Source organism: Diceros bicornis, chromosome 9 (assembly GCF_020826845.1).
Source record: "Diceros bicornis minor isolate mBicDic1 chromosome 9, mDicBic1.mat.cur, whole genome shotgun sequence".
NCBI lineage: Eukaryota > Metazoa > Chordata > Mammalia > Perissodactyla > Rhinocerotidae > Diceros > Diceros bicornis.
This window is the reverse complement of record NC_080748.1, coordinates 17,022,971-17,043,106: the sequence shown is the minus strand read 5'-3', so window position 1 is coordinate 17,043,106 and position 20,136 is coordinate 17,022,971.

Below are 20,136 nucleotides of genomic sequence, written 5' to 3'. Positions count from 1 at the left end.
CTCTATCTCTATTTTCTACTTATTGACTGAAAGGCTAAGTTTTCTAATATTAGTATAGCTATAACAGCATTCTTTTGATTAATTTTTATATGATATATCCTTGTCTATTCTTTTCTTTTATCCTTTATATGTCCTTATATTTCAGATATGTCTCTTGTAAGCAACATACAGCTTTTTCAAAAATTTCCTTTGACAATCTTTGTCTTTTAATTGGAGAATTTAGTCAGTTTATATTTAATGTAATTACTGCTATATTTAGCTTTAAATCTACCACTTATTATTTGTTTTATTTTTGTTTCACATGCTTTTTTCCCCTTAATCAGGTAATTTTTATTATTCCATTTCACTACTCTGTTAGCTTTCTAGTTATACAATTTATTTTTTCTCTTCTTTTAATTGAGATGAGGTTAAAACATGCATGCTTGGTTTTTAAAACCTCATATAAATTTGTACTTTTACATTTTCCTTAACAACACAGGTTCTTAAAACAGTTTAATTCCACTTATCTCTTTTCCACATTTAACATTTTTCTTGTGCGTTTTCATTCTGTATATATTAAACTCCAATATATGCTTTTATTTTATACAGTCAATATTCACTTAGATTTACCTGCAAAATTACCATTTTCAATACATTTCATCCCTTCCTGTAGGCCTATGCTTCTATTTGTGGTTATTCAACCTGTACATTTCATTTAATATTTCTGATTACACCACTTAGAGGCTGAGTGACCTTGGATGGGCAATTTAGCTTCTTAAGACTGCCAAATGAGGATTAACTGGTACCTAGTTTGTATAGTTGAGTAGTCAGAATGAGATAATGCACATACTGTTCTTAGGCTACTACCTGACACATAGTAACCACTCAATAAATAGTAACTGAAATTGTAAGTGATTTCACTTTTACTGTTGTTATTATTTTAGATTAACTATATGCCTTTAGCTTATATATCACATATCACTCAAGCTAAGAAACATAAATAACATTCCCATTTAAAATTGTGTTGCTTGCTATTTTATTGAAGTTTCCATCTGAAACACTAAATCAATTTAAGATATATTTTGAGACCATTTAGTGCTGCAACAAATTGGTTTATGTCTCATAGCTTCTTCAAAAATAATTCCAGAAGAGAGAGACACGTGGAAAAATCAAATGGTTAAGCTGAAATGGGAATTCCTTTGCATGTTCAACAAGGTGGTTTCAAATTTGTTGTAAAATATTTAAATTGTGTGGTACATAGTTTTACATGCCCAAAGCAAGACAGTATTGTATAACAAATGAATCTAAGATAGAGAAAAATCATTCTGATCTTTCAGGTCACTAGTAGCAGTTCGGGTTACTGAATGGTTGATTTGAAAGTGTGATTATCATTTAAGATGTCAAAACACCTGTTAATTTCATGTCAAATATGGATGTAATAATAATAATTACTATTATTTGAAATCTAAAGTGCAACCCTTGGTTATTCCAGTTTAATTCAATTAACCTTTGAAAAGCTAAGTGCTGTATGTGTAAGGACCGATTATCATTTTGTTTTAGCAGTTTAAATTTGGCTACGTGTCTGGATACCAAAGCAAAGTAATTGTATTGAGTTTCTAAATTAATAGACTGATATATAGTTTTGGCAAATATAGTAATTATATATTCAATGTATGCCAGACCTTCTAGCAGATTCTGGAGATATAAGAACTAGATATAGCCCTTACTTTTAAAGATCTCACAGTCTATTGGGTGTGCTGAACATTGAATTTCAGACTTGTAAGTGTAAATCTTAGTAATTAATTACAACCCCCCCTCAAACAGTATTGACATCCTAACATAAAAATTAATCCTGGATTCACGTGATAGTTAATTTTATGTGTCAATTTGACTGGATTTCTGGGTGTGGCTATGAGGGAGTTTCTGGAATAGACTAGCATTTGAATGGATAGATTGAGTAAAGTGGTTTGCTTTCTCCAATGTGGATGATCAGCATCCAATTAATTAAGGGCATGAATAGAACAAAAAAGTGGAAAAGGGAGGATTCTCTCTCTCTCTCTGCCTGACTACTTGAGCTAAAGGTCAATCTTCTCCTGTTCTTAGCGCCCTGGTTCTCAGGCCTTTGGTCTTGGACTGGAATTTACACCATTTGCTCTGTGGCTCTCAGGCCTTTGAAATACACTACCGGCTTTCTTGCGTCTCCTGCTTATAGAGGGCAGATCACGGGACTTCTCAGCCTCTGTAATCATGTGAGCCAATCTTTATAATAATATCCTACTGGTTCTGTTTCTCTGGAGAATCTTGACTAATATAATTCTTAAGCCCCATCTGAAATAATCAATTCAATTGAGGATGGGCCTGATACTGGTTAGGCATAGGAGTTCATATATTAAAATCTTTGAATGCATTAAATCAAAATGAATGCATTAAACTACAAATTTTCTCTTTAAGAATCTATGAACCCTAGTATGCCAACGAGATGAAGCACGATTTGTCCGGTGGATATATCTACCATTACTAAGCCAAAGAGGACACAGACAGAGGTACATTGACATTTTTAATATTTTCATACTTAGAAGCACATTGGGAAAAACATATAACTACCACATTGTGGTATAATAATAATAATAATAAAAATGTATATATATATATAAATATATATTTATTTATTCATTCATTCATTTATTTTTGTCACTGGTTCCTGGCACAGAATTTCAAAAACCCTTGGAATTTCCTGAGTGATAGGAGCATCTTTTGTTATTCATAAGGAGCTCCTTTCAACCGTACCTGAGTTTATGCTAATAAGAGGGAGCCCTCGATCGCTTGAGGTTGGAGGCTGGTCACCAGAAAAACCAACCATGTGATTAGAGGGTTGGAATTTTCAGCCCCAACCCCCTGACCTCTGGGAAGAGGAGAGAGGGGCTAGAGATTGAGTTCATCACCTAGCCAGTGATTTCATCAATCATGCCTAAGTAACGATACCTTGATAAAAATTCAGAATGAGGCTTAGGAGTTTTCTGGTTGGTGAACACGTGGGTGTACTGGGAGGACAGTGCATCCCAGTTCCACGGGGACAGACTCTTGTACCCCACCCACAAAGACCTTGTCTTATATGTCTCCTTCCATTTGGCTGTTTCTGAGTTGTATCCATTTAATGAGATTGTAATCCTAAGTATTGCACTTTCCTGAGTTCTCTGAGTCATTCTGGTGAATTATCGAACCAGAGGAGGTTGTCAGAAGCCCCGAATTTGTAGCCAGCTGGGCAGAAGGGCAGGTGGCCTGAGCACACTCAGGACTGTGTCTGGCATCTGAAGTGGGGGCAGTCTCCTTCTGTGGGACTTAGCTCCTTTACTTGTGGCGTCTGCACCTAATGCAGGTAGTTTGCATCAGAATTGAAGTGAATCATAGGATACTCAGCTGGTGTCAGGGAATTGGTGTCATAGCATACACATTAAAAGATTATTAGGATCAGGTTATGTAAAAAGAGTAAGTTACTTTAAAGAAAACATTAAGTCAATTTTAATGCAGGAAAGAGTCCACAAAGGTCGTGTTATAACAATGACTAATTGAGAAATTCGAGGTAAAAAATGACACTGAAGCAACCCTAAGCCAGAGGCAGCTAAAACACTGTGCTCTGGCTGGAAGCTGAAGTTATACAATTCCAACTCCAAATTTCTTGGAAGTCTTGGTTTAATCTTAAAGCTTATGCAGATACATATATATATTTTTTACTACCACTTTATATGTAATGCTTGCTTTAATAGAAAAATTAAATTTCTCTCAAATCTTCAAGTAATATGGACCCTGTGAGTTGATGTTCCTGGTTTAGTCTGTAGCTTTTCTCCCCTTTCTCCATATCACCACCTAACCCCATGAGCATCTTCTCTGTACCCCTACCCCAGTCCTTAGGCTATGTGGGAATTATAGTTGCAGAAGGAGAACCCCAGGCTCCAGAAAGTGGTTCTGAAACATCTGTGTGGATAAGACTCATCCTAGGGAAGTTTGGAAAAAGTGCAGATTTCTGGATGCTATCCTAGAAATTCTTATTAATAGGTCTGGCAGCAAGTCCCAGGAATCTGCATTTTATCCAGTACTCAAAGCATGTTTCATATAAATAAGCTTTGGACTAGACTTTGACCAAAACTAGATTTTGGCCCCCGCAATGTCGTGAACTGAGTAGGCAGTTGACCTCCCCTGTCCTCCCTTCCTCCTCATAAAATGAGAGGGTTGATTAGGTGTACTTGACCGTTTCTCCCAGCCCCACAAAGTTCTAGCATTCCTTGATCTGTCATACTTGGTGGCAAATAAATCATGAGAAAAGCTGTAAGATAAAAAGTCAAGTCCTCCCTGATCATGGGATACAGTTATTGAAAGATAACCCTGCTTTATTCATAAATAATGCTCAAACTTCCCTAATAAAGTCCTTTCCACTTTTAAAACTGTATTTTATCATACCAATGCATTAATTTTTCTACTTTTGTGGCTATGAGTCATTTAAATTAAATCTAAGATACTGCAAAAGTGTAAAAGTATAATTGGTCTCATGTATTTCATTATTGTGACTGTCAGAACTGCATCCTGAAATTTTCATCAGCATACTAATAAAAGCCTTAAGGAAATATAATTTATTTATTCATTGGCAGAGAAAACTAGGAAATTTTTTAATAATAATTATGTTTTTAAAATTCTCGTTACAGCACTTATATTATTCCCAAGGAATTATTTTATTTCTACTGTCCCCCTAAACCACTCTATATACTGCTTTATCTAGGATAATCACTAAGACACTTTTACATTAAAGTCTAAAACTTTGGCTGGGGTGGGAGAGCATATGAGAAACAGGGTGGGGATGGTGCATAGTAGCCAGAGGATGAGGCATTGAAGTTCCAGAAATGTATTTCTTATTTTTTCCTGTTAAATGTAGGCATTAACAATAATATACAAAGCATGGGGAAAAAAGAAAACAGAAAATCTATATCTAATTAATAGCTGGCACTAATTGTGTAGAAAAAAATCAATATTATGCAAATAGATCGGTATCCCTGGTCTCCTCTCTAGCACATTCAGATCTGGAATAAAAGATCAACCCTCATTTCCCCCTAGGAGACTGTTAAAGCATGTGAAGAAGAAAGAAACCAAATTTTGGAGACAAACCCACTAGCAGGGAGAAGTAGAAACGAGCGTCACAAAGACTTCAGGAAATTTTGAAAAGCATGTGCTTCCAAAGGAATACTGTACAATTCCCGAGGAGTTGGAAGGAAAACACTTTTCTTTCTGCACACACATTCAAGAAGTTTATTTGCTCCTTAGAAATGATGTACTTTGGGGCCAGCCCTGTGGCTTAGTGGTTAAGAGCGCGCACTCCGCTACTGGTGGCCTGGGTTCGGATCCCGGGCGCGCACCGACACACTGCTTGTCCGGCCATGCAGAGGCCACGTCCCACATACAGCAACTAGAAGGATGTGCAGCTATGACATACAACTATCTACTGGGGCTTTGGGGGAAAAAAAAAAGGAGGAGGATTGGCAATAGATGTTAGCTCAGAGCCGGTCTTCCTCAGCAAAAAGAGGAGGATTAACTTGGATGTTAGCTCAGGGCTGATCTTCCTCACACACACAAAAAAATGATGTACTTCAGCCCAGTCTCTGGCTGCATCTTGTGGCTTCCACATCAAGCTGAATCTCCTGTTTTCCTTCTTCCCCTGTGCACAAGCCCAGGCGACAAGGTGCTGGGTTGATGAATAAGAAAAATTGATAAAGTTTTAAACTGAAGAAAAATGACTGGGGAGATGCATTTTCCGCCCATTCAGTGACTGCCAAGAATTTGGTGGGAGGAAAGGGAACTTCAAAGGTATTTCTTTCAGTTCCTAGCCTTGCTAGCACCACACTTGTGAAGAGCGGGGTGACCTGCTGCTCCCTTTCCCACGCCCACATTCAGCCAGAGTTTCCATCTCATTCTATATGGTATGTGGTGTTATCGTTAACAATATGAATAATACGATGGTACGGTAATGATTACTATATCAGGCAGGAAACAGATGGCTCACTCCAAAGGGATGATTGAAGAGGGTTTAATGAAGGGGCTATTTCCAAAGGTGCAGGCACTGGTAAGGGAAGGCAACAGGCGACGCTAAGTGTGCCAGAGCCGGAAACAGGGGCGGGTGTGTCATCACCAGTGGTTGGCCTGAGGGGCCAGGGGAGAGAGCAGTTACCAAAACCCATAAAGAGCTCAGCTGTCGGAGAGGGCTGCCTGGCAGAAACTGGAGCAGAAGAGCAATGGAGGGAGCCCAGCAGACCTCTCTCCCTTGCTGCCCTCACCTGTTGGTTCCCCTCTCCCCACCCCCATAAACCCCTGTGCTTAGACTCCCGGGGCAGAGAACAGGTGAGAAGGGCAGAGTGGAGCTGGAGGGCAAGAGGAGAATATCCTGCACAGCTGGAAGATACGTAAAAACAGACCTTTAAAAAGGAAAATCAAACAGACCTTTTTTCAGTGCAAACCTGAAATCTGCCCCATCGCTTCCTTATCTCTGTATAGAGATTGGCTGATGGTACTGTCTCCTTTGCCGCTTATTTGTGGGCTCCTCTGTAGCTGCAAATGTGGAGGGGTGCGCTAAGTTCTAGCTGGGGGGACCTCAGCAGCAGAATACTGTGAAAGTTCTGGGAAAGGTTTTGCTTTCTTGATAAAAGCTACAGAGAAGGTAGTGATGTCTTTCTCTCTTATTCCTGCTTTTAACAAGTATATAATGTCCAAAGTGGGGATAATTATCTTATCACAAAGAGGTAAAAAGAATGAAGGATGCTGGTCCTGATATCGTCAAGCCATTGATCCAATGCCAACGGTGCCTACCCTCAGATATTTTAAGTGAGAAAAACAACTTCCGATTATTTTCTAAGTCTTTGTAACTTGGGAACTTAGTGCTTGATCAGATATGGGCTGAGTGGAGTGAGTGTGACACTTTGCTGTCGGGAGCAGCTGGGTGGAAGATGCCATTATGGACACAAGAAACTATGGAACTGAAGCATATTTGGGGACAGAACTCAACCATTTAGACTCACTAGGTTAAATTAGGGTATCTGTGAGACAGCTATGAGGAAACATAAAATGGAAGGTTGTATTTATGGGTCTAAAAGAAAGGCCCAACCTAGAAATATATATGATGATAATTCAAGTCTTAGGAGTAAGACGAGATCTTCTGTTTTATTTAAAGAAGACTGTCAAAGACTAAATTCTGAGAACTCTGACATTTAGAACTTAGTCAGAAGAAGAGAAACCCCCAAAGGCAAACTTAGCGAAGAACCAGGTAGAGATCAAGAGAAGAATGCATGTTGAGAAAGGAAGAGGTAACAGGTTTTGGTGCTATGGAAAAGCAAAGTAAGATGTTGGTCACTGATGATATTTAGAAGGAAAAACTAGTTCTTCGTGGTTGATCTGATATTTCCAGGAGGTAGAATGCCCGTTATAAAGGGATGCCATACCTAGCATAGCTTTACTCTATGAGAACAGTGCCCAAACCTTGTTTGTTACTGGCACAATTTAAATATTAACTGAGAATAAAGGCAAGGACTATTTCTTTTTTGCTCCTTGTTTCATCTGTAAATGTTGTTGTTGTTTTTAAGGTCTGCTGGAACATCTGTTAATGAAAAAGTTACAAGAAAGAAAGTACGTAAAGAAAAGAAGGAGCAAAAGTCAATTTCTTTTTACCAGAATGTCATAATTGTATTAAAATAATGGTCACAAATATTGAGTTAGAAACGAAAAATTTTAATTAAAAACTCAGATGCTTTCTCTGCTCTTTGTCATTAGAATGACTGGCCAAAAACTGAAAAACGTGCTGAAAGTGGGTGAGGAACAAAGTCTACGACAGAACGTCCTTAAGATGACTGAACCATATAGACTATGATTTGAAGGTTTATCTGCTTCTTATTTAAGAATTCCTTGGGGTGAGTTACTTAATCTTTCTGAGCCTTGAAGCTCTCATTTGCATGATGGGGACCTGAAGGGCCACCTTGCAGGTCACTTGTGAGGATAAACTACAAAATGAGGGTGTTGAACTAATCTCTAAGACCCTCCCCAAAATGCCTTATTTGAGCCTACGTACAGGTCTTCTCCTGTCACCCAGGAAGCACTTCATGATTTGCTCCTCATTGTTCTAAATTTGGCTGTGTTTCTTTTCACTTTCATGGCAAGCAAGACCTTGATGACCTCAAATGGCCTGGGTGAACTGAAATTTGGAAGGACTAACAAAATATTTTCTCTAAAGGAATACATTTTCAGCCTTCAGCCATCTCACCTGTGATGTGTTAGGGCTTAAAGTTCAGCATCTTCTGCTGACATCAGTTCTAATAGTCATTGTCAGCTGCTGCCTTCGTCAGCATTACATAAGAGTCAGCAGTGATATTATTCTACTGTTGATTTAGTGCTATTTCTGCATGTGCATTGCCAAACCACACTTAGGTTTAGTTACGGTTATATTTAACCTTATTCTTCTCAGTAAACCTTTTAAGGCATTACAAAAGAGAATCCTTTCTCTCAGTGAGAAGGATTTTTATAATGGCTTGAAACTTCAGATTTCTTTCAGAATTCGATAAGAAGATTGTGTGTTGATAACTCTAACCCTGGGTCAGCATTTTCAAGGCATGGCTCCCATTCCTCTTGAAACATCTTGAACCAATAAGTTGGAACTCTCTTATTTTCTTCAGAAGAAACAGGTGAGGTCACATGTATTTTAGGGGAATTATCAAGGTACTATCTCTATAATCCAGACACAAGAAACACTATAAATACACAGAAATAATCAATATGCAGAAAATAATCAATAGATTGTGCCCTTTATGTGTTTATATTCTTTAGAATAGATAAAGTGTATAGATCTTATTAGATCTCTATAGATCTAATAAATAAGAATTCACATCAACAATATAGCAAGTAACATATGATCTGCAAGGGGATTCAGGGAAAGAAGAGATTATTTCCAGTGGAAAAGATTAACTACAAAACAAAATCTAGATTCCTTGGAATCTAAACTACATTATGGTCTTCTCTTCATCACTCCTACTTCCTTATTTCCCTGTATACTGGCATATATTCCCCTGATACACTCTCTATTCTCAAATGACCATATGGTTTTGCATCTATGACTCCTTGCCCACGTTGTTCCCTTCTCTTGAGATATTCTTCTCTACCTGGTAAAGGCTATTCATTCTTTAAAGGCCAGTTATTTTGTTGCCTTCCTGTGATGTATTTACTAACACTTCCCTTAATCATTCTGACCTATGGGTACCCTGAGCACCTTATCAATAACTGTTAGCTAATATTTCATGATGAATCACTTTACATGATGAATGATAGTGTTATTATTTTAATATGTGCATATTTCCCCTCAAAAGTGAGAGCTTTTATAAGGAAAAGACCTTGACCTATTTATTACGGTATTCCTAGCAACTGTCAAAACTCTTGCAACATAATAAATGCACACAGTAAATATGAGAGGAATGAGATAGCATATAGCATTTATGATAGGCCTTGAAGGATAGCATATTGGCCAGACCGAGAAGAGTGATTTCCAGTTACCCTACCCTCTCCTGGGGAAATGCCTATTCAACCCACAGCCTTTTTCTGAAGGGTTTCATACATGCAAATAACCATGTGATTTTCTACCCTGGCCATGGCTTACTGGATCAAGGATGGAGACTAAGCCCAATGTAAAAAAGCCTCATAGGTGGTTGAGTATATAGCTCTGTCCTTTACTGATTGGGTGTACCAATCAGATCCTCTTGAGGAGTTCAACCTCCAGACACAAAGGGACAACATCAGCATGTTCTTTAGGAGAGGCAGAGACAGAGTTGCTGATTCATCATGTGATGAAGCAGAAGCGTTGAAGCCACAGATTCTTGCTGCTAAGTAGTCAGTTACTCTGGTTGCTGGATAATGTGTGTGTGCAGAACCACATTCAAGAATCCACATTCCTGACTAAACTGGTTGAGATAACACTGAGTTGTTTTTTCTGTTTCATACTACATATAAAAAAATCTAAACAGGTAGAGAAGAGAAAGTATGAGTAATAATAAAACTTATTTTTATTGCTGTTATGGATTGAAAGTTTGTGTCCCCCTTCCATATTCAAATGTTGAAGCCCTAACCCCCCAGTGTGGCTGTATTTGGAGATGGAGCCTCTAAAGAAGCAATTAAGTTTAAATGAGGTTGTAAGGGTAAGGACCTGATCTGATAGGATTATTGCCCTTATAAGAAGAGACACCAGGGAGTTCTCTCTTGCTCTGCGTACATGCACTGAGGAAAGGCCCTGAGAGGACACAGCAAGAGGTGGCTATCTGTAAGCCGGGAAAAGAACCTTCACTAGAAACCGAACCCTGCCAGACTTTGGTCTGGGACTTCCAGCCTCCAGAACTGTGAGAAAATAAATTTCTGTTGTTTAAGCCACCCAGTTATTTTGTTATGACAGCTCAAGCAGACTAATACAGATTTTTGGTACTGTGAATTGGAGTGCTTCTATAACAAATATCTAAAAATATAGACATGGCTTTGGAATTGCGTGATGGATAGAGGCCAGAGAATTTTGAGATGTATTCTAGAAAAAGCCTAGACTGCCCTGAAGGGACCGTTGGTAGAAATATGGATCTTAAAGGCCATTCTGGTGAGAGCTCAGAAAGAAAAGAGGAGAACTATAGAGCAAACCTCTATCATTTTAGAGAATACATATATCATCATGAACAGAATGTTGGTAGAAATGTGGACATTAAAGACCATCATGGCGAGGTCTCAGATGGAAATGAGGAAAACCCTATTGCAAACTGGAGGAAAGGCAATCCTTGTTATAAAGTTGCAAAGAACTTGGCTGAATTGTGTTCTGTTGTTTTTGGAAGGTCTAACTTGCGAGTGATGAAACTGGATATTTAGCCAAGGAGATTTCCAAACAAACTGTTGGAGGTACAGACTTGTTTCTTCTCCTTACTGCTTGTATTAAAATACAAGAGGAGAGAGATAAATTGAAGTAATTGTTAAGCAAAAAAGAATCAGAACTTGAAGATTTGGAAAATTCTCAGCCTACCCATATTGCAAAAAGAAAGAGAAAATGTATTCTCAAGAGAACACTAAGGGTGTGGCTAAACAACCATTTGATAAGGAAACTAGTATGGAACATGAATATAATTAGCCATCTGAGCAGAATCAAGGAATAGAGATGGGATTTTACCAGCAGAGCAACTCCAACTGGGACAAAAGGTAGAGGATGAGACTATAGAGCTATCCAGCTGTGAATATGCATTATCCTTCAAGATAAGGTAAGAATGAATCCAAAGGTGATTCAGAGATCATCAGGGCTTCCACTCCCACCACACGTCCAGAGTTCACAGGCCCAGGAGCAAGCCTATCTTTACTTTGGTTTTAAAGGATGGGGCCACTGCGAAGGCTTCAACAAGGCAGGCTGCTACCACCAGTAGCCTTGAAGGTCAGGCCGTCCAGAACCTTGGGGGCTGGACTGGCTGCCAGATCCTTAGGGATAGGGCCACTGGCAGAGCTGTGAGTGTGAGACTCTTGCCTAGTGGAACCACAGGAGTGGGGCTGCTGCCTAGGGCTGTGGGGTCAGGTTCTCTACCTCAGTAGGTCCAGAAGGAGGAAAATCAAGACAAAGAGGAGTATTCTGAAGCCTTAAGATCTAATGGAATTTGCTTTGCTAGGTTTTGGACTTGCTTGGGAACTGTCACCTCTTTCATCCTTCCAATTTCTCCCTTTTGGAATGGGAATGTCTATCCTATGCCTGTCCCACCATTGTATTTTGAAAGCACATAATTTGTCTGGTTTCACAGTTTCACAGCTAGAGAGGAATTTTGTCTCAGGATGAATTGTACCACAAATCTCACCTATACTTGATTTAGATGCTATTTAGATGAGATTTTGAAATTTAGATTTTGGAGTTGATAGTAGAATGAATTAAGACTTTTGGGGCTGTTGGTATGGAATGAATGTATTTTGCATGTGAAAGAAAATGAATGTTGGGAGGTCAGGGGCAGAATATCATGGACTTCGTATTTTTGTCCCTCCGAAGTTCATATGTTGAAGCTATAACCCCTATTGTGGCTATATTTGAGATGGGGCCTCTAAGGAAGTAATTAAGCTTAAATGACCCGATAGAATTAGTGTCCTTATAAGAAGAGACACCAGAGAGCTCGCTCTCTCTTTGTGTGCATATACATGCACTGAGGAAAGGCCATGTGAAGATATGATGAGAAGGAAGCCATCTGCAAGCCAGGAAAAGAGCTCTCATCAGGACTGAATCCTGCTAGATGTTGATCTGGGACTTCCAGCCTCCACAACTGTGAGAAAATAAATTTATGTTGTTTAAGTCATCCACTCTGTGGCATTTTGTTATGGTAGCCTGAACTAAGACAATTGCCTACAAAAATAATACATATTAATTATAGAAAACTGGAAAATATAAAACACAAAAAGAAGAAAAAGTTAACCATCTAAATACCCCCAAGAAATAATAACTGCTCACATTTTTGGTATATATCTCATACACATACTTAAATTCGAGTTTGAGTTCCTTATCATTTAGCTAGTGGAAAACAACTGAAAGTGGAAGTTAAAATTGTGCTTCGGAAAGATAGATCTTGCTGTTCTCTAGGTAGGATTGGAAAGTTTGGAGATAATTTGGACAAGTTAGAGATTATTTCTTCGCATTAGGCTATGTCACAAAGGCTTCAAATAGGATATTGAAATATGAAAAATGAGACGTACATAAGACATTTGAGAAGTACAAATGCTATGGCAGAATGTCTGGATGTGAAGATAAGGGATATGGAGATTAGTCAAATATGATGGACATTTTGGGTACCAAAAACATAAATAATAAAAATAAATTAACGTATTTATATGAGAAACTGTGGGGGCTATTGCCAAAAACATCAATGTTTTAGAGATATAACTGCACAACAATACATGTGATTTTGGACCTTTACATCAGTTTTTGTGTGCTTTTCTATTTCAAAAACTGGTATTGGAATACTATATGGTCTTCATTGTCCAGTAGTTACTGGTCCGAAGCAATTTTGAAATCCAACAGAGTAAATTCCATTAGGTTTCAAGGCCTAAGAAAAATTCTCTGTGGCTTGAGGCTGCAACCTCTGGTCCTGCAGCTCTGCCCTCTGCACCCATGGCGCAGGCCTCTACCTCTGCTCCTGAAGATCCAGCCTCTGTGCCCATGGCTCTGGCCCTACCCCTGGACCCGTGTCTCTACTCTGAGTCATCCTCCCTTTTTCTTGAAAGGTATCATTAGTTTGCAGCTAAATAGTTTGAGCGGGCTGTTTCCTCCCTGTAGAATTTTTAGGAGTTTGCCAGCTTTCTTACATTTCATCCTATCTCTGTACCTTTTAGGCCAAGATGGCAGTGTTTCTGCTGATATAACATTCTCAAAAATCTTGTGGTCTGCTGTGTATGTCACCTGGATTCACACTATTAGACAAGAGGGTCCTCCACAGATCTTTCCTGGATAATCTCATCTCTATTTCTAGCTTCCACTGAAATGATTGTGTGGATCCATAAATCACACACTTAATGTCTTCAATTAGCAAAAATTGTCCAGCAAAAGTTGTCACATTGCCTTGTCCTCTATGTGTATTAAATCTCCCTCTGCTTCTCTCTTATAAGGATGTTTATGACTGGATTTAGGGCTCACTCAAATAATCCAGGATAATCTCCCCACCTCAAGATTCTTAACTGAATCACATCTGGAAAAACGCTTTTTCCAAAGAGGGTAATATTCACAAGTTCTGGAGATAAGGAAGAGGACATAATTTTGGACGTTCTTGTACTTCCAAATAAATGTACTACACCATTTATATCCAGTTGGACAAAACTTAGTCACATTTCATAGGTAGAAGAAAGGAAGGCTGGGAAATGCAGTCTACCCAGGAAGCCATGTGCCCAGCTAACACTTGAGGATTTTATTACCGAAGAAGAAAAATAGAACAGATATCATGGAGACAATTACCTGTCTCTTCCTCAGCCATTTCCTATGTATATAAACAGAAATGTTCTTGGTTCTCTGAGGCATTGAAAAAATAAATCAATTCTTCCTCCGGGCAAGTTACCATTTTGGTGCAAAAACAAGTATCTGCCAAGTTAAGTCTCTCCGTTATGCAGTATTAATTAGGTTCCAAATGGCGGCCCAAATTGTAAGTAACACATTTTCAAAAAATGACATGATCTCTGTGGTTTGAAGTGTTTTTTATTGAAGCCTTTTTGACGTAAATGAGGCTTGAAATAAGCCTTAGAGGGTAAGCAGAGTTTTAATCAGGTAGAAGTAGCTATACTGACAGCATTGGTCAAGAATGCTTCTTTTGAAAAATATAATCTTCTGTAGAAGCCTCCCTAAAATCGGGAAGATCTAGACTTTACTTGTTCTTCATCAGTCAGGAAGTGAAGTTTCTCCTGGTCTTTTTTTTTGTGTGTGTGTGAGGAAGATCGGCCCTGAGCTAACATTTGCCGATCCTCCTCTTTTTGCTGAGGAAGACTGGCCCTGTGTTAACATCCATGCCCACCTTCCTCCACTTTATATGGGACGCCGCCACAGCATGGCTTGACAAGTGGTGCGTCCGTGCACGCACAGGATCCGAACCGGCGAACCCCGGGCCGCCACAGCGGAGCGCGTGCACTTAACCGCTTGCACCAACAGGCCGGCCCCTCTCCTGGTCTTATTTAATAAATTGTGAAAAATATCTTAGGTGACTAAATGGGTCGTGCATGTTCAGTGAATAGGGAAAGGCAATACCGCATTTGAGTAAAGAAGAGGAGCAGAAGAGGAACCGTGGTTAAGAGAGTAGAGCCTAAGAGTTCTCATCACAAGAAGGTTTTTTCTTTTCTTTTTATTGTATCTACATGAGATGATGGGTGTTAACTAAACCTATTGTGGTCATTATTTTACAATATATGTAAATCAAACCATCATGTGGTATACCTTAAACTCATACAGTGATGTATGGCCATTATTTCTTAATAAAATTGGAAAAGAAGAAAAGGAGCAATTTGTGAAGACCATCAAAGGCTCCATGAGAAAACATTATGATCAGTTTTGAGAAGAGGAAAGATGAGTTTTCTGTTTGATATGGACAGAAAAAGTATTGATTGGTTCTCAGAAGCAGAATGTATTCCAAGTACACGCTTATTCCTCTCTCTCTACAACTGGGGGATGATGTAGTACAGAGAGACAGATAACTTTCCCAACATAAGATCTTGGGCTAAAATTCAGAAAACCTCTTCCTGTCTCCTGGCCCAATTGTTTATTGCTCGCAAAGAAAAGGACTAGAGGTGGGGGACTTCAGAGCATTTTTCTTAATCTCCAGGAGGGTGCCATTGCTGACTTGATTCTGTGTATGCTCAGGCCTGCATCCTGATGTGTGGTAGAGTTTGCCGTGCAGACAGTAAGAAGAAATGGGACTAGATGAAGGCAAGGCAAAGGAATGAGTGGAGTCACAGGCAGGGGTACAAACTGCAGGGGCTTTGTATGCTGGCCTTCCTCTCCCTCACACTCCAGAAGCTCACACAATAATCAGCTGTCAGCTCGCATGTGATCAAAGTAATAAAGTAGTAATAATCAGCTGCCAATTTACATTGTAATAAAGTAGTGTACAGGGATTGGAAAATGAGAGCTGTATCTCTGCTTATGACATTTATTAATATTCTCAAACTCTACATTGAAAAAGCCATAATGCCTTTGGTGAATTTAAGTTGTCAGAAGGCCGTGGAATCTTTTATTTTTGCAAATTTTCTAGACAAAATAAGTCCTGAGGGTTTCTTTTCCCCCCAAGGTTTGGAAGAAGAAATCCTCAACTGTTCTCTACCGGATGCTTAGAAACCCTGAGATGGGATGCCCAAGATTGGAGCTGGTGGAATTGTTCTACAATTACTCAGGTGATACAGAACAAGCCCTAGCCTTTTGTACTAAAAATAGGATCACTATAAAAGAAACAGACACCTAGAAATCTACGGCCTCAGCTTGTAAAGCCAGCTTCCTATTTACACTTAAGAGATGTGTGTTTCTGTGACAGATTCCATTGGGGAGAAAGGGCCTGTTTGTTAGCACATGCAAGAAGCACAAACCAGCACTGTGTGTGCGATTCAGAGCTTGCCACTAGAAATGGATTCCCCTCTGAAGAACCATTAACAAAGGCCTGTGGCAAGGCCTAGGAGTTGTAAAAGAAGAGAGAAAAAACTAGAGGTGCTGAAAGACTTCTGTGCATCCTAATATGAAGAAGTCAATGTCCCGTTGATTGAAAGAGAGTCCAAATTGGGTCCAAAATTTAAGTGCTATAAAAAGTAGAATATATCAAATACCAGTGTGTGTGTGTGTGTGTGTATATATATCGTAATGGATCTTTATATTTATTTTATTTTTATACATTTATACATATTTTATAGAGACATTCAGGATAAAAAATTTCAAATAACATAGTATTGTACAATATGACAAAGTTTAATCATATTCATTTTCATTTTAAATAGGGTGAAAATATTTCATCTGATTTCTAATGAAAATGCAGGGGGAAAATTTAGGCATAAAACTGCCTAAGCGGTATCTGCTGTCACATCACGGTTACTCACAAAGATATGAGGAAGTGGTGGAAAGTGATACAAAAATGCTACTCCTGGGGTAATGTTAACAGCTTCCAACAGAAATCTCTAAGATTAGGTCAATAAAAAAACACAATGAATGAATAAATTATCTGGGAATAGGAAAAAAAGTAGCCCAATCCTTTGACATCCTATATTAATCTGCTTTGCCCAGCCCAGGTTCACTGCTTCTCTGGACTTGGTAAATAGGGTCCTAAGAGATGTCCCCGCCTGAAGGCTCTCCCAGCAACAAGTGCCCTGATAACCATACCCTACCTCATTCCAAGTTCATGCTCACGAGAGCCCTCGGAGGAAGGCAGGGCAGAGATTTTTATCCCATCTTGAAGCTGAGAGAGATTGGAGCCAGGGTCTGGGTCTCAAAAAGAATGTTCAAACCAAGGCCAGAACTCAAATGTTCTGACTTATATTTTAATCTTCTTTGCCATACCCTGTACTTGCGTTATACTGCCACAAACATTCTGATTGTGCCATTGTTCTTATTAAAAATCTTCAATGATTCCCTGCTTCGTTTTGAGTCACATTGGCCCTCTGCAGCCTGCTACACAAAGCTGTCGACATGGCTCAATCTGTCTTTCTCACTATTTTCCCCCATGCCCTTCTCTCACTGAGAAGTCCCTCCCTGCCCTGGGCATCTCTGTTTGTGTGCCCCTGTCTGCATTCTTTCCCCAAACACTGCTCTCTCTTCCACACATCCTTCTCATGTCCTCAAATAAGGGTCTTACCAATCTGATTGCTTCCATTGCATGTAGCCATAGATTCATTTTTGCACTCACCAGAGTCTCTTGAATTAGAAATATTCGCATACATGTTTGTACCCTTCTCCGGACTGAGTCCTTGGAGTCCAGATTCTGTTATTTATTTTCTCTGTATCGTGCACCCATAGTTCCTATAAATTGTGCCTTGACATCCAACATCTGTTGCACTGTTGTCTTGTATTATTTCTTAGCTTGTCACTCGTACCTGCCTTTTCTACCCAACTAAATTACAACCTCAGTGAAGACTGCTCTTCTACTTTGTAGGAGCTTAAAAGTATTATGATTCAAATTTATGTGATATAGTGAGAACTGATACATGCAAAGATGATGTTTTTAAGGCTAATGTGTGTACCAAAACTTTATGTTTGTGGCTTATATAATCACGGTTATTATATTGTTCCTACCACTGCAGGGTCAGTAATACAGAGAAGCATTTGTTTTACTTATCTTAATTATGAGAATTCCAGCAGACAATAAATATTTTAAGCATTAAGGCAACAAATATTTTACTTGACAATGATTTAGGATTTTGCCAAGATTCTTGTATTGTCTGGAAAATAGCATCTGGAATTTACTATGAGGATATGAGATTCTTCATGCTACCAAAGTGTAGAATATCACAACTTTTAGAGAGAACATTCTCTACTTTCTGCATTTGCGGGCAAGGCCAGCCATCCACAAAGGTCATTGCTGCCCCAGTTCAGCAACCCCGAGTGGTGCCAGGCAGCAAGGAGACCATTTGGGGTGCCTAGCAGAGCTCAATCCTGCTCCCACACTGCTTTCAGGGACTGGTGTCTGCAAATTATTACTAGGAAGCCACGCAGTTCCTAGAGAGCATAGAAATTTAATAGGAAAATGATTCAATCTTCAGGTGAAATCCCAAGTTCACCCGAGTTGATTCAGCTTAACGAGGTGTCAAGATGTAAACCAGGATATTAATCACACTTTGTCCCCAGCCATCACTCCTACCCCTTCACGGGAGCTGGGACCTGAGTGCTCAGGGAGGAGTGCTCCGTGTTCCCAAGAGCTGCTCTGCAGGGCTGCTTCCATTGGTCTTGCCATTCCCACTGGTGCCTTGCCTCTGTCCCCAGTCTGCAATCCGCTCTGCTCTGTTCATCCCTAAGCCATGTGCAAGCTAGAGTCAAAACAGTGCCCAGAAAATACAGCCTAAAGGTGAAATTATATGGCTTCCATTTTAAATCCAATTAGCTAATGTTCAATAATTGCAACTGGTGTCATTTTGTTGTTGTTATTGTTAACTTTTTTTTTTTTTTAGTGAGGAAGATTGGCCCTGAGCTAACATCTATTGCCAATCTTCCTCCTTTTGCTTGAGGAATATTGTCACTGAGCCAACATCCATGCCAATCCTCCTCTACCTTGTATATGGGATGCCGCCACAGCATGTCTTGACAAGTGGTGTGTAGGTCCGTGCCTGGGATCCAACCCTGCAAACCCCAGCCCACCAAAGTGGAGTGTGCAAACTTAATCACCATGCCACCAGGCCTGCCCCTGTTGTTGTTAAATTTTAAGGTTCATTTTGGTTATACATATGGCTGTATAATATAAAAATATATATGATGTGAAAAAACTATATGGTGTGTATATAGTATAGACAGCTTGTATAATGGTGTATATACACATGATTGTACAAAGGCTAGATAATAGATATCAGATACATAGATTTTCCTAACTGATTATTCAAGTCTAATACACCAAGGTTAGCATCTCAGCTCTGTCATTTACTAGCTTACTATCAACTTTTTAAAGAACTTCAAGCACTAAAAGGAGGGTAATTCACCTCTCATAAGATTATTCCATCCATAATTTAGAATTTTTTCTTTTCTGGATATTGAGTTTCCTGGCTCTTAGAAAATTTGACTTGAGGATATCCAGGATGTCTGACCTTGAAATAAATATCCTGCCCTCCTAGGAAGAGGCTCAGATGTCAACAGAAGAGATAATCATTCAGCAGCAATCCCTTCATGCCTTCTATGACAAATTTCCTAGGTTGATCTGGAATCTATATGACCGATTGTTGGTGCCAAAGGCCAACAAACTCCATCTATGTGAAGCGTGGACCTTTGGAAAAACAAGTAAATCCAATTAAAGAAGAAAACCCAGAAGGAGGAAAGCAAAGTGTTTTGGTTTGTTGTGTTTATTGTGCCAACTTAACTAGAACGCAAGCATCAGAAAGTCTGTATCTAGATAGGTTAGTAAAAATACACATGGGCAAGTCTCAAAGCTTTGCCCTTCATTTTTTGGCCTCCATGCCCAAATATATCCCCCCCTTTCAAGTGAATGGATTCCTTTTTTTTTTTTTTTTTCCAGCCCATGGAAACATAATACAAAATGGCAGGAACATAATTCTAATTTATTTCCATTTCAGATTTTTATACCCGTAATTATGTTTGTGTTAAATTAGATGAAAATGTCAATCCACCAATTTGCTTCTTCCTTTGTAACCTTTTCCATATGAAGTTTATCATTCTGACAAATAAAAGGCCTCTTCAACCTTGACACCTAAGAAGAAATGCAAATTGTATTTTTCCAAATTAGAAAACAACTATCAATCATGTCATTTAAAAATTAGGTGAGGTAGCCAATGAAGTTTGAACTCTTTAGTTGTTTGGAGTTTATAGGATTAAAATAAGACAACATTAAAAGAGCAAAATTAGCGTGAGTAGATGTTATAATTGTTAATTCAAGTAACCCAAATACTAATTGAGGGCCTGAATAAACTGCAGATTCCCTTCTA